This window comes from Chinchilla lanigera, unplaced genomic scaffold, assembly GCF_000276665.1.
Source record: "Chinchilla lanigera isolate Chin_1 unplaced genomic scaffold, ChiLan1.0 scaffold00091, whole genome shotgun sequence".
NCBI lineage: Eukaryota > Metazoa > Chordata > Mammalia > Rodentia > Chinchillidae > Chinchilla > Chinchilla lanigera.
Window position 1 is genome coordinate 6,610,141 of NW_004955492.1, and position 10,771 is coordinate 6,620,911.

The 10,771-nt window shown below is 44.1% G+C and overlaps 1 protein-coding gene across 4 annotated transcripts in view; it reads left to right on the forward strand.

Annotated features, from left to right (window-relative positions):
* The first annotated feature begins 1,289 nt into the window (after positions 1–1,289).
* The window catches only part of Sipa1l2 (signal-induced proliferation-associated 1 like 2), a 97,587-nt gene continuing 88,105 nt past the window's right edge, over positions 1,290–10,771 (forward strand). Inside the window, exon 1 of one of the 4 annotated variants that reach the window (XM_013504729.1) lies at positions 1,290–1,440. The gene's annotated coding sequence lies outside the window, so the exon portion shown is untranslated. Of the gene's footprint in view, positions 1,441–9,018; positions 9,141–10,101; positions 10,153–10,771 lie in introns of those variants that run through there. The other 3 variants (XM_013504726.1, XM_013504727.1, XM_013504728.1) reach the window with 3 other exon arrangements.

Below are 10,771 nucleotides of genomic sequence, written 5' to 3' on the forward strand. Positions count from 1 at the left end.
CTTGGCTAGCAAGATGGACTGATAGACTGGGACTAAATTTGCATAAGGCCATATATGCTGTCTCGGGGGCTTCAAATTTTACAGTAAATGGAGGTGGTGGTTCCCATCGCGAAAGATTTCTGGAGTTCAAGTCTTAAGTCCTCAGAGGGTATTTGGCACAAAGAAAGCGCTCAGCGTTGTACTTTAGAGTAGATCTTGACTCCTCACAAACCCAAGCTTCTGTTGCCAGGGTAGAAACGTACAGTGTTCTGTGCTCATGTCAGTAGTTTCCAGAGCATTTCCGATTTCAGGTTTCATTTCTTCAGAGCTAATTAAAGAGCATTGTGCATGAGCAGATTGCTGGCAGGCATCTAGCTGTTTAATCTGAGTAGAAAATAGTTCAGTATCTGAAAAAAGGGAGAATAGGAGGATTTTAGAACCATGCCTTGACTTTATTTTCCACTTTTGGAATTGTGTTAAAACAAGCAGCTTCCAGTCCCAGCCCAGCCTGGGTGCCATCTTTGCTATGGATTCCAGGGCTCCTGAGGCATATAGGAGCATGAAGGCTGGAGTCTGGGAATGACAGTGTAAAAATCCCTTTGGCAGTTTTGAAAATACGCAGGCAGGTTTGGAGCCATTGGTCAGAACCGCCCCAAACTTGTTAACTTTTTTGGGGGGAGAGAGAATATTTACCTTTTTGTTCATACTGTTCCAAAGTTCCACAAAGCCTTTCTTGTTCATTTATGGAGTGTTAAAGGCAGAAAAAGTGGTTTTAATTCTCAGAGGGCACCAACTACAAGTTGAAGATACAGTGAGGTTCCTTCCTAGGATGATGAGGGTGATGGTGACACAGGAAGGAATGCAGGAGGACAGGTCAGTCCACCTGCAGTGACAGAGCAGAGGAGGCAGCTTTAATCATCATGACTGCTCATGCTGAGGGCTGGGAACGGAGCTTCTCCCCAAACAGATGGGGAAATGAGACTTTGCCTTGAGTCACTTCTGACGCATGGCCTTCTGTGGCTTGCTCTAAGTTGGCAGTACTTTACTTTTTCCCCATAAGGCACAAAGTGGAAATTGCATCTCTTGGCTGAGGAAAGAGGAAGGGAATTGAGATGTCTTATTTTCTGTCCCATAGTAGGAACCCTGCAAGTGTGTGGGGTTTTAATCTTAGCAGCTGGAACACAGGCGAGCAGCTGCATAGTTCTAGAGACTTTTCTCTGCAAGGAGTTGGGAGCAACAGGGGGAAACCCTCAGTGGAATGTTCGTTCAGATGAACTGTGCTCTGAAACCCCTGAGCCCATGCTCAGCAAATCTGCTCCACCTTCAAATCTCGGCTTCCTCCAGATCCAGAGCCATGTTAGCCATCCCTCTGTGCTCAGCCTGGCCCATCTTAGGTAGATGAGTATGATAGATGGAAATGACTGAGAAATGGATAAAACAGGAGCAGAAAGTACTTTCAAGGTAAGGTTCCAGGGTAAACGGGATGGCTGGAGGGGAAAGAGTCATTCCTTGGATGGATCCCATTTGTCACAATGGAAGAAGACTCTAAACATGGAAAACTGTTAAGCAAACAAACAGATGGGGGGTGGTGGTGGGGGTGGGCGGGGCTGTTGTCTAGATATTTTTAGCCAAACTGAGATGTGTGTCTCCAAACTGGTCATCGTGGTTAATGTCACGTTCAAATAAAAAGTGAAAAGGACAAGGACTGCTGGTGTCCTGACATCTCGGGAGGAAATCCAATTTGTTCCAAACTGGAGATGTGGTCAGAGGCCTTAGCCCAGTGATGGGGAACTTTTAGAGACAACTACCCAAACTATAACCCAAAACGCACTTATTTATCACAAAGTGCCAATACTGCAATTAAATCTGAATACTAAGGGTTTTTTTTGGGGGGGGGTGGTTTAGTTTTTTTTTCCAGTATCAGGAATCGAACTCACGACCTTGCGCTTGCCAAGCAGGCGCTGTGCCACTGAGCTAAATCCCCAGCCCCCTGAATGCTAAGGTTTTAATTCAGAAAAAACAACTCATACATCAACATCTCTGTCTTAAAAGAAAAAACAAATACCATGTGTATCATAGGTTTACCGCCACTGGCCTGCCCTCTAGGTTCACAGAGGAAGAGTGTGAAAATAGATGATCTCTCTACGATCTGACATTAGGCTGTGTGTCCAAGTGGGCACTTACCACTGAGAGCCCTGGAGAGCACACTGTGCACATGGGAAGAAGAGGTTTCTCAGTGGCCAAAAGGGTATTAGTGGTATCCAGGAAGTAGTGGTGGTATTATTTGATGATCCTGTGGCTGGGATCATTCCCCTGGCTCTACCAGTCAAGTACTTATGACTGGCTTAGGCTGTTAGGTACCTTACAAGAGCCTGCTGGGAACCGAGGGCCCTTGGTTGTGAGCTGGGCCTGCATGGCTTCCGTGGCTGTGCTGGGCTGCAGCACCTGCCACCTTCCTTGAGGCTATGTCCAAATATCTCTAAGTCTGGTTCTAAGAAGGGCTGAAAGGAGAGATGCATGGCCCAGGTTTGCCCAAGTTCCCCTCTGCCCTGGTGTCCTGCTGCTGCCCCTGGCCAAGGTAGCCTGGCTCCCTCTGCAGGAAGCCACCACGGTATATTCACTCATCCAGGAGGGCAGCACACCTTCTGCTAGGCTACAGAGAGCAGAGAAATGTATTCTTTCACTTGAAATTGTCATTTGGATTAGATTGGATTTCTTTGGAAAGACAAGATCAGTGATTTTTGTTTTGAATTTGGTTGCCTGTAAATGGCAGTAGAAAGAATGAAGCAGCTTGGCTTCTGTTCCTTTCTCTTACATCACAACTGTCTGATGTAGGCACATTTCTTACTACACTGCCCTAAGATGGTATCCTTGGTGGTCATGTGGGGACAGCAGTCTCTCTTATATCTTGACAATTATTCATAGATCAAATAACCTAAAAGGATTTTGGAAATGCTAAGTAAATTTCTTAGTGAATTAATATGTGAATATCACCATTTTATAACAGGGAATCCGTCTTACAATAAAAGAAACTATCATGAGTCAGACAAATCCTTTGAGTATTCTATGTTTTTTACACTGATCATGGTGACATATATAATTTACTTGCTAAATGTGAGATCATCTTTCGCCACTGAATGTCTTGATTGTCTTTGCACACATAATTGGCATAACTATAGTTTCTGCATAACTGTATTTCCTCTCTTCTTCATTAACCTAGAAAATACAAAGAAAGAGTGATTTTTCCATGACCATAATTTTTACAAGGAAACGTGTTTCTTAGTGTTCTTCTTGATATTTTAATAAAATATTCTTAGGATGTTAATTGGCCATTGTCCTTTTTTCCTTCTTTTTTCTTCAAGTAAAGATCTTTGGTGTTGTGAACTTCTTAGGTAGTAACCAAGCCAAATTAATTTGTTTGTATGCTAGTTAAAAGAAATTAAACTTTTTCACATGTAGCACTCAGTTCATAAATTTTCCAGGTAGTGTGTTTAAGAAGAGTTTTGACCTCAGTGCAGTGGAGTTTGTTCCCTGTGATGAGTGATGTGAAAGTGTGTCCTCCTGAAGGAAAATGACTTATTAAAAGTAGTGCATAATGGGAGAAGTTCCTGAAGGATCCATTCTAATGCTGCTGCAGATTTGAGTTTGATTTTGTCTTCTGGAGAGCTGAGTGAGCTGGCTGTGTAGTCAGTTGACAGAGCTGCAGCTTCTAGGACTCAAATCAGACAGTTAGAAAGCCCCTTCTATGCCTTTCTGCTTTTTTTTTGTTTTGTTTTTTTTAATTGAGTTGATCTCAAAATCTGCACAAACTTAGCCATTTTCCCTTAGGACAAGTTCATTGCCGCTTGGGGATTTAGAACTTGGACCTACACAGTGGATCTAGTATTTTTAACATTGTCCTTCACCCACTAGATCTCTAAGTAGTTGTTTCTTTTGGGAGTTGATCCTTGCAGTCACAGTTCCCAACTGGCCAGGCTGACTCCTGACACTGTGCTGCATTTTGTCAGAGCCCCAGGACAGGGCATTGCATAGAGGATAGGAGGCTTAAGGGAGGCTCTCCCAGAGGAGGTGATCGGACCTGTCAGCAGTACCCTCTCAGCTCCTATGTGGATAAGGGCACAGGCCTCTATAGCACCTTTGTGACTTTGATGCAGATGATGCAGGTCAGTGAGTGGCTTTCTGTCTATACTACCTCTGCAGAGTCTGTTTAATTTAAGGTCATTATCTTGGGGCAGAGGATGGGTCAGGTGCCTTGTGTGTAGATTCTGGCATTGGAAGAAGTCCAAGCAGTGATAGTGGTTCATGCAATGTGTGCTGCCTGGTACTGGGGGGACTTGGGCTTGGGCACTATGGGGCTCTGGGTGCAGGAGGATCACGTGAGTGGGCCAGAACTGGGAGGCAGGTCTGCCTTTCCCCACAGCACAGCCTGCTTTAACCATCTGATTGATCACTTCTCCAAATCAGTGCTGCTGGGAGTGAAAGGGTCTGGGGTGCCTCTCAGGTCAGAAGTGGAAGACTAGTCTGGAACTAGTGGTGACATACTGAGATGGTTCTCTCAGTGCCAGTTTTTGTCAGCAGTATGATGTGTTTTGCTTGCTGAATCAGCATCACTTTGGTTGTCCAAATCCCATTTTCATGTGGCATGAGAGTTGCCTCTCGGGGACATGGGAAGAACACTAGCATAGGGCCAGGCACATGTGGGCACAGACCACTTCACCCCCCATCTAGGCGTCAGTTTGCTCAGTTACCAAGTAGGGATGAAGATCCTCTTGTGCATTCATGGGGCATTAAGTGTCCCTGAGAGTTTACGTGTGCTTTCCTGCCAGGTCCCATGCCTTTGTTCCAGTGTGCAGGACAGATATGCCCTCTGTATACATGGCCCTGTAGGAAACTGGCTGCTGAAAGTCCCAGTGTTTGTAGTGTCTCCAGAGATGTGGCAGAAAGCTCTTAGTTCTCGCCCTTTACTCCCTCTGCCATATGGCCAGCCTGTGGGGCATGAGGGCTGCGTGAGGTGTAGGGCTTGCAAAGATTCAAGTATAATATGGTGTTATCTTGAACAAAGAACTTTCTGCTGTGTGAGAGTCTTGGGCAGTGCTTTTGTAAGTGCCTGCTATAAAGAAACCATATATTCTTGAAGTCAGTCAGCAATGGGATTTGTTCATCCAGCACTAATGTCCATGTGCATTTTTAGCTATGGGGCTTCTAGAGGAAGGAGTGGCTGTAACAGACCTCTCTTGTTTTATGCAAGGAGCTGTGTTAATAGTTAAATACTCTATAATTAGTTGTTCACTAATTTTATGCAGAAGTATTTTAAAATGTTTTTCTAGTCATTGAATCCTGAAGTTTATTTATCTGCATGTGTGTAAATTGACATATGTATGTACTTATGTAGTATGATTAAAATATATGATGAATGTTTAAAATTTTTAAAAGATGTATTGTAGTCAATGACACATTGCCATTGAATCTCCTCAAAGTACTCCCCCTCTCTTTGAACACACTTGTCCCGTTGTTCTTATGCTTTCAGAAGCAGCACTAGAAGTCCTCCTGTGAGAGTCCTTATGAGGTATGATCAAGTTAAGTAGTGCTGCCTACCACCATCAGTAGAAAGACAAACTCATAAACATTACGGTGTATCCTCATCCACCTTTTCACTGGATCTGCACCATGAGACTTCTGGCTCTTCCCAAAGTCAAAGTGACCAAGAAAAGTAAACATTTTGAATGGATTCAGGACATCAAGACAGCCAAAACAGCACCAATAAAGACACTCAGGAAAGAGAACTTCGTACCTGCTTCAGAAAGTGGCAAGAATAATGAGATATATGTGTTTGAAATGAAGGGGAGTATGCGGAGGGGATTAATGACAGTGTGCCTTTTACATAATAACATTTTTAAAATTCATCATATTTTTACGATCATACCTTGTGTATAACTGGACACTCTGAGGAAGTGGTGGCTGACTTATGCCTGTGTGCAGTAGCCAGCTGTTTGTTATCATTGAAAGCTCCAAAAGGTTCACCATCAGTGCCCTAAGGGAACACACAGAGAAAAGCACCAGGTATCTTTGACTGCAGGTACAGTTCACCACTCATCACTTGGAGTGTAGCCTTGCAGTCTTTTTATTTACATAGTTTTTAAACATTATTTCATACTCTATAAAATTTTTGTTTTATGACTGTTTTATGGTATTACTTTATAATCTCCCAGCCCCATGAATACTCTTTCAAAATGGAGACACTGTAGTATTGCATTGTACAGGCCGAGTTTTTCCTAGACCGCTGGCTGTTAGGACTACAGCAGGGACTGTGTGTTCTGGAGTTGTGGAATGAATATCTTTCTGTATCTTTTATTTTCTTGGGTAGATTTATCAGCTGTGGAGTGTTGAGTCAAAAGATTTGGGCAGGTTTATGATAGCAGTTGACGTCTGTTACTTTATGGGAATTCAGAGAGTCAGTGCCAGTTTACGCTGTCTGGGGCTACTTACGGTGGGGAGAAATCTGTCTGCAGACCCTTGTAGCCCAGAGTGTATGTGCGACACTCGTGGACAACTCTTACAACCTGTGTGGTCAGAGGTGGTGTTGCACTGTCCTGATCTCATGCCTTCTACAACTTGTTTGACTTGCCTGGCCAGGCTTATCCAGTGCCAGGAGGTTCCCTAAGGATCCGTCATGGTCCCACAACCCCATTTCCACTCAGGGAAGATATTCATGTGTGCAGTCACAAGAAGGTTTTGTGGCAGGTAATGAGGCTCACAATACTGTGCAACAGGACGGCCTCCTGGAATCTAGATATGCAGAGCTGGCTTCCCATGTGTGAGCAAATGTATGGTAGGCCTTGTGTGTTTGCTGGTAAAAATGCTATTTTAAAAAACCAAATACCGGGCAAGTGAATTGTGTGGAGAGCTTTTCATGTCTTCTCTTCCCAGTAAAAAGGCAGTGTCGTGGGGCTGGATGACGTCGGGGCTCACTTGTTGCATGTTTGCAGAGGAGCACCGAGCTGGCTGCTTTGTGCTGTAGTGTTCAGTATTCCATCACGTTGATTGGTTTTGTTGTTGGGGAGGGTGATAGGAATTCTTTGTCCTGCAGGAGTCTCACAGTGGCTTTGGTGGGGAGTAGTATCCATGAAGATGGTGAGAGGATTGCTTCTTCTAGAGTGTACAGTGAGAAGAATCCTTAATCCTGTCTCTTTCTGGTTCCAGCTTGTCTGCATTTATTAGAAAATGTGCAGGCTCCCTTCATTGCCATCCAGTGTCACTAAACTTTCATAGAAAGGAAACAATAGATTGTTTTCTATTGTTTTTAAAGGAAAATAACAAGTTCAGTCCACATTGGTTGGCGCTAAATAGAAATTCTTTTCTTCTTTTGCTGTGTTTTGCTCAGACCTAAATGCCTCAGCTTAAATTATTAATTGGAGCAAGTGATTTCCTGCTGTGTCTTTTGCCACCCCGGGCCTGTGCTGAAGAGACTATTAGCTAGTGCCTCCCGAGGGAGGAGGAGGCTGCACTTCTCTCCTCTGATTTAAGAGATTTCATGGGAAGCAGCCTGTGCCCACAGCTGTTGTTCTGCCCCTTCAAAAACTCCATGATCAAAATTGTCCACTTAACAAAATAGCTCTTTGTTTACTCTGTTTTTGACACAGATGGATTTAAAGGTGTTATCAGGATTTGGTTCCTGTTTTTTATTGACATGCAGAAACTCAAAAATGCCAGCATGATCTCATTACAATATAGTAAAGTCTCAAAGTAATTTTGAGTAGAAGTTGTAGTTGGGAAGAGAATATAGTGCCTGGCTGGAGACTGTTGGGCCACCCCTTCGCCTTTTAATGCTCTGCTGCCTCTTGCAAAATCAGCTTCGGCATTACAGGTCAGTGCCACAATGTTCAAGGTCAGTGTTCCTTTGGTGACTGCATAAATCAGTCAGCACTTTTCTCCTTTGGTCAAGAGGACGTGGGAGTAGGTATGCATCCTTCTTATTTATTTGCTCAATTTCAGGTCAGTGTGTTTATCAGTAAATACATTAGTTTTTTCAGCCATTATTTTTAGAATTTTAGATCTCATTGTATGTTTAGAAAGATGTTAATTCTTCTTTGAAATAGAAGAATAGATGCTGGGGCTGGGGATTAAGTTCAGCGGCACAGCATCTGCCTGGCAAGCACACGATCGTGAGTTCGATTCCCGGTACCAGCGAAAAACCAAAAAAAAAAAGCTGAGATGCTGTAGTCCATCCCATTTCACTGATGGAAAGCTGAGTCTCAGGATGAGTAGCTTCCTTGTCTCAGCCATCTGTGCTGGGGCTGTCTGGCAGCCGAATCTCATATGCAAAGGCACATGTCTGCTTTCCTAGCATGTAGCATTTAGAGGACAGCGGCGGGTAAACAAGCCTCTATGGAATGGTATGATGGAACTTTCGGGAAGAAAAGATGTGGGATGCTTCAGGGCCAAAAGCAAGATCCTATAGCGCCAACCTTAGAGTTGAGGTGGACTTCCAATAGTGTGACATGGGAGTTGAGCTCACACTGATGACCTTGTAGGCAAGGCAGGGAGAGGATCCTGCTGAGTATTTGGGCAGGGAGCACTCATCTAGAGCCCCCAGATGGAAACATGAAGGTCAGCAAGTATGAGCATGGTGGAGAGAGGGTCAGCAGCTAGGCCAGGGGCTGGTTGCAATTCAGGGTCAGATTTGGTGGCCCAGGCTGCCATAAAGCCTGTGCTTTGCTTTGAGGGAAATGAGGAACTGTGAAGGGGCTTTGTGGTGAGCTGGGCAATATAATGGTACCTCACTGATAGTGGTAGCTGAAGCAGAGATGTATGAGGCTTGAGAGGAGCGTTCGAAGGTGCACTTGCAGACTGTCAGGCCAGGGGTGGACCTTGAGGGCAGCGGATGAGCAGTCCGTTTGGCTGGAAAGGTATCTGGCAGTTTGGAAGTGTTGACTAGCTTCAGGCTGTGGGTTAGGACTTGTGAGTCACCAGCATAAGAGAGCATGTGAAGATTGCTTAAATGCTCCAGGAACTGCACAGGATTAGAAGAGAAGGCGTCTAGGGTCTAGGATGAGCATTTAAGGAGACCCTGGGGGAGAGGCCACATGGGCACCAAAAGCAGTGCACAGGGAGTCATGGTGAGTGTGCTGGCTAGTCCTCTGGACTCTTCAGACTACGGCCATGTGAGTAGAGGGACGGATGTGAACTGGTTTGATGCTGGCCAAGGCCACGCTTAGCTCTTCATGTGGGGGTAAAAGCAGGGAATGCAGCAGCGTGTGGCCTCCTAAGGTGGAAGCCACCGCAGCCATGTCACACCTAGGGCCATGCTGGACTCCCGCCTGACAAACCTGTATTTAATCCTCTTGGTTGCCTTAGAGTACAAACCAGGACACCACAGACTCTCAGCAACAGTTCTCCTGGGGATGAAGCCTCCAGGCTTTTTACTGAGATCCTGCTGTTCTGTGATGTAAAACTTCTTGATTGCGTCATGGGGACAGCTTCACCGTAACCTCAGTTCCCCCAGATAGCATGAGGAGCACTTAAGACACTCACTGGGATGACACTAGTGTGACCTTCCACAAAGAAAAGATTTTATTCTTCTTCAGAATCATACGTTAATCCTGTTACAAAACCCCAGAGTAGAATCATTTTCTATGCTCAGAAAATATTTACCTTTTGCTATCACCCATGTTTAATTCAAGACAAGAACCAATTTCCATGGCCAGAACTACCCAGAACTTAGCAAATCTAATATATATGATTGAACTTCTATATCAGTTTACAGCCATAACTATGACCATTACCAAAGTACTTCATATTCTTGATGTTAGTGGTCTAGTATATGTGGTGAATGTAAGTTAATGCAGCCATGCCTCAGCCCCATACTGTTAGTCTTTCTGCAGGAGGGGGGTCAGTTTGTTCTACTTTTTATTTCCTGACATGTTAGTATTAGAGCTGATGGGATACTAGTGTGAAAAATAAGCATTTTTACTATAGTTGTACTTGTATTATCAGTCTGCTATACAGTTTAACCATTTTTTCCTTGAATGGGACTCATAATTTGTGCATCTTGTGGTTTTCACTTCATGTGCTTCAGCTGCAGTCCTGATAAGAGGCTCAATCATAACTTATATTGGTCTAAAGACTCACTGATGTCTCATGGAAAACTCAGAAACACATTCTATTTGGAGACAGGTACAGTATGCTTAAATATCACACATTGTCCATTTCTGTCTGTCCTTCACAGATTATCATTGAGACCATTAGTATGAGGACCTGAGGATAGATCATTCTCTCAAGTTCTGAAGTCCTCTAATTTCCCCTTGAGCTGTCAGTCTTTCTCCTTCCCAGCTCCTCCTGTTGCAGGTCTACCCCACTAACTTCCCACTAACTTAGTTTTTCAAGTGCTCACAGAGCTGGTAAAAATTTTTATTTTTCCCCCCACTGAGGATCAAAAGCCATAGAATCTGATGAAATGCAAAAGTAATTAGAAATTATTTGGAACTTTTTTAACATTAAAAATTGATTTAGGAGCTGAGCTTGATATATTGCATGTTGGTAATCTCAGCTCTTTGGGAAGCTGAGGAAGGAGGATCTCATGTTCAGGCCCAGCCTAGGCAATTTATCAACTTAGTGAGATTGTGCCTTCAAATTAAAAAGGGCTGGAGATGCAGCTCAGTGCTGTGGTTCAATCCCCAACACAAAACACACACACACACACACACACACACACACACACACACGAGGAATTGAGACAGAGAGAAAACTGTCAGCAGCAGCAATCTAGAGATCTGTGTTGAGTGATGACAGTTCT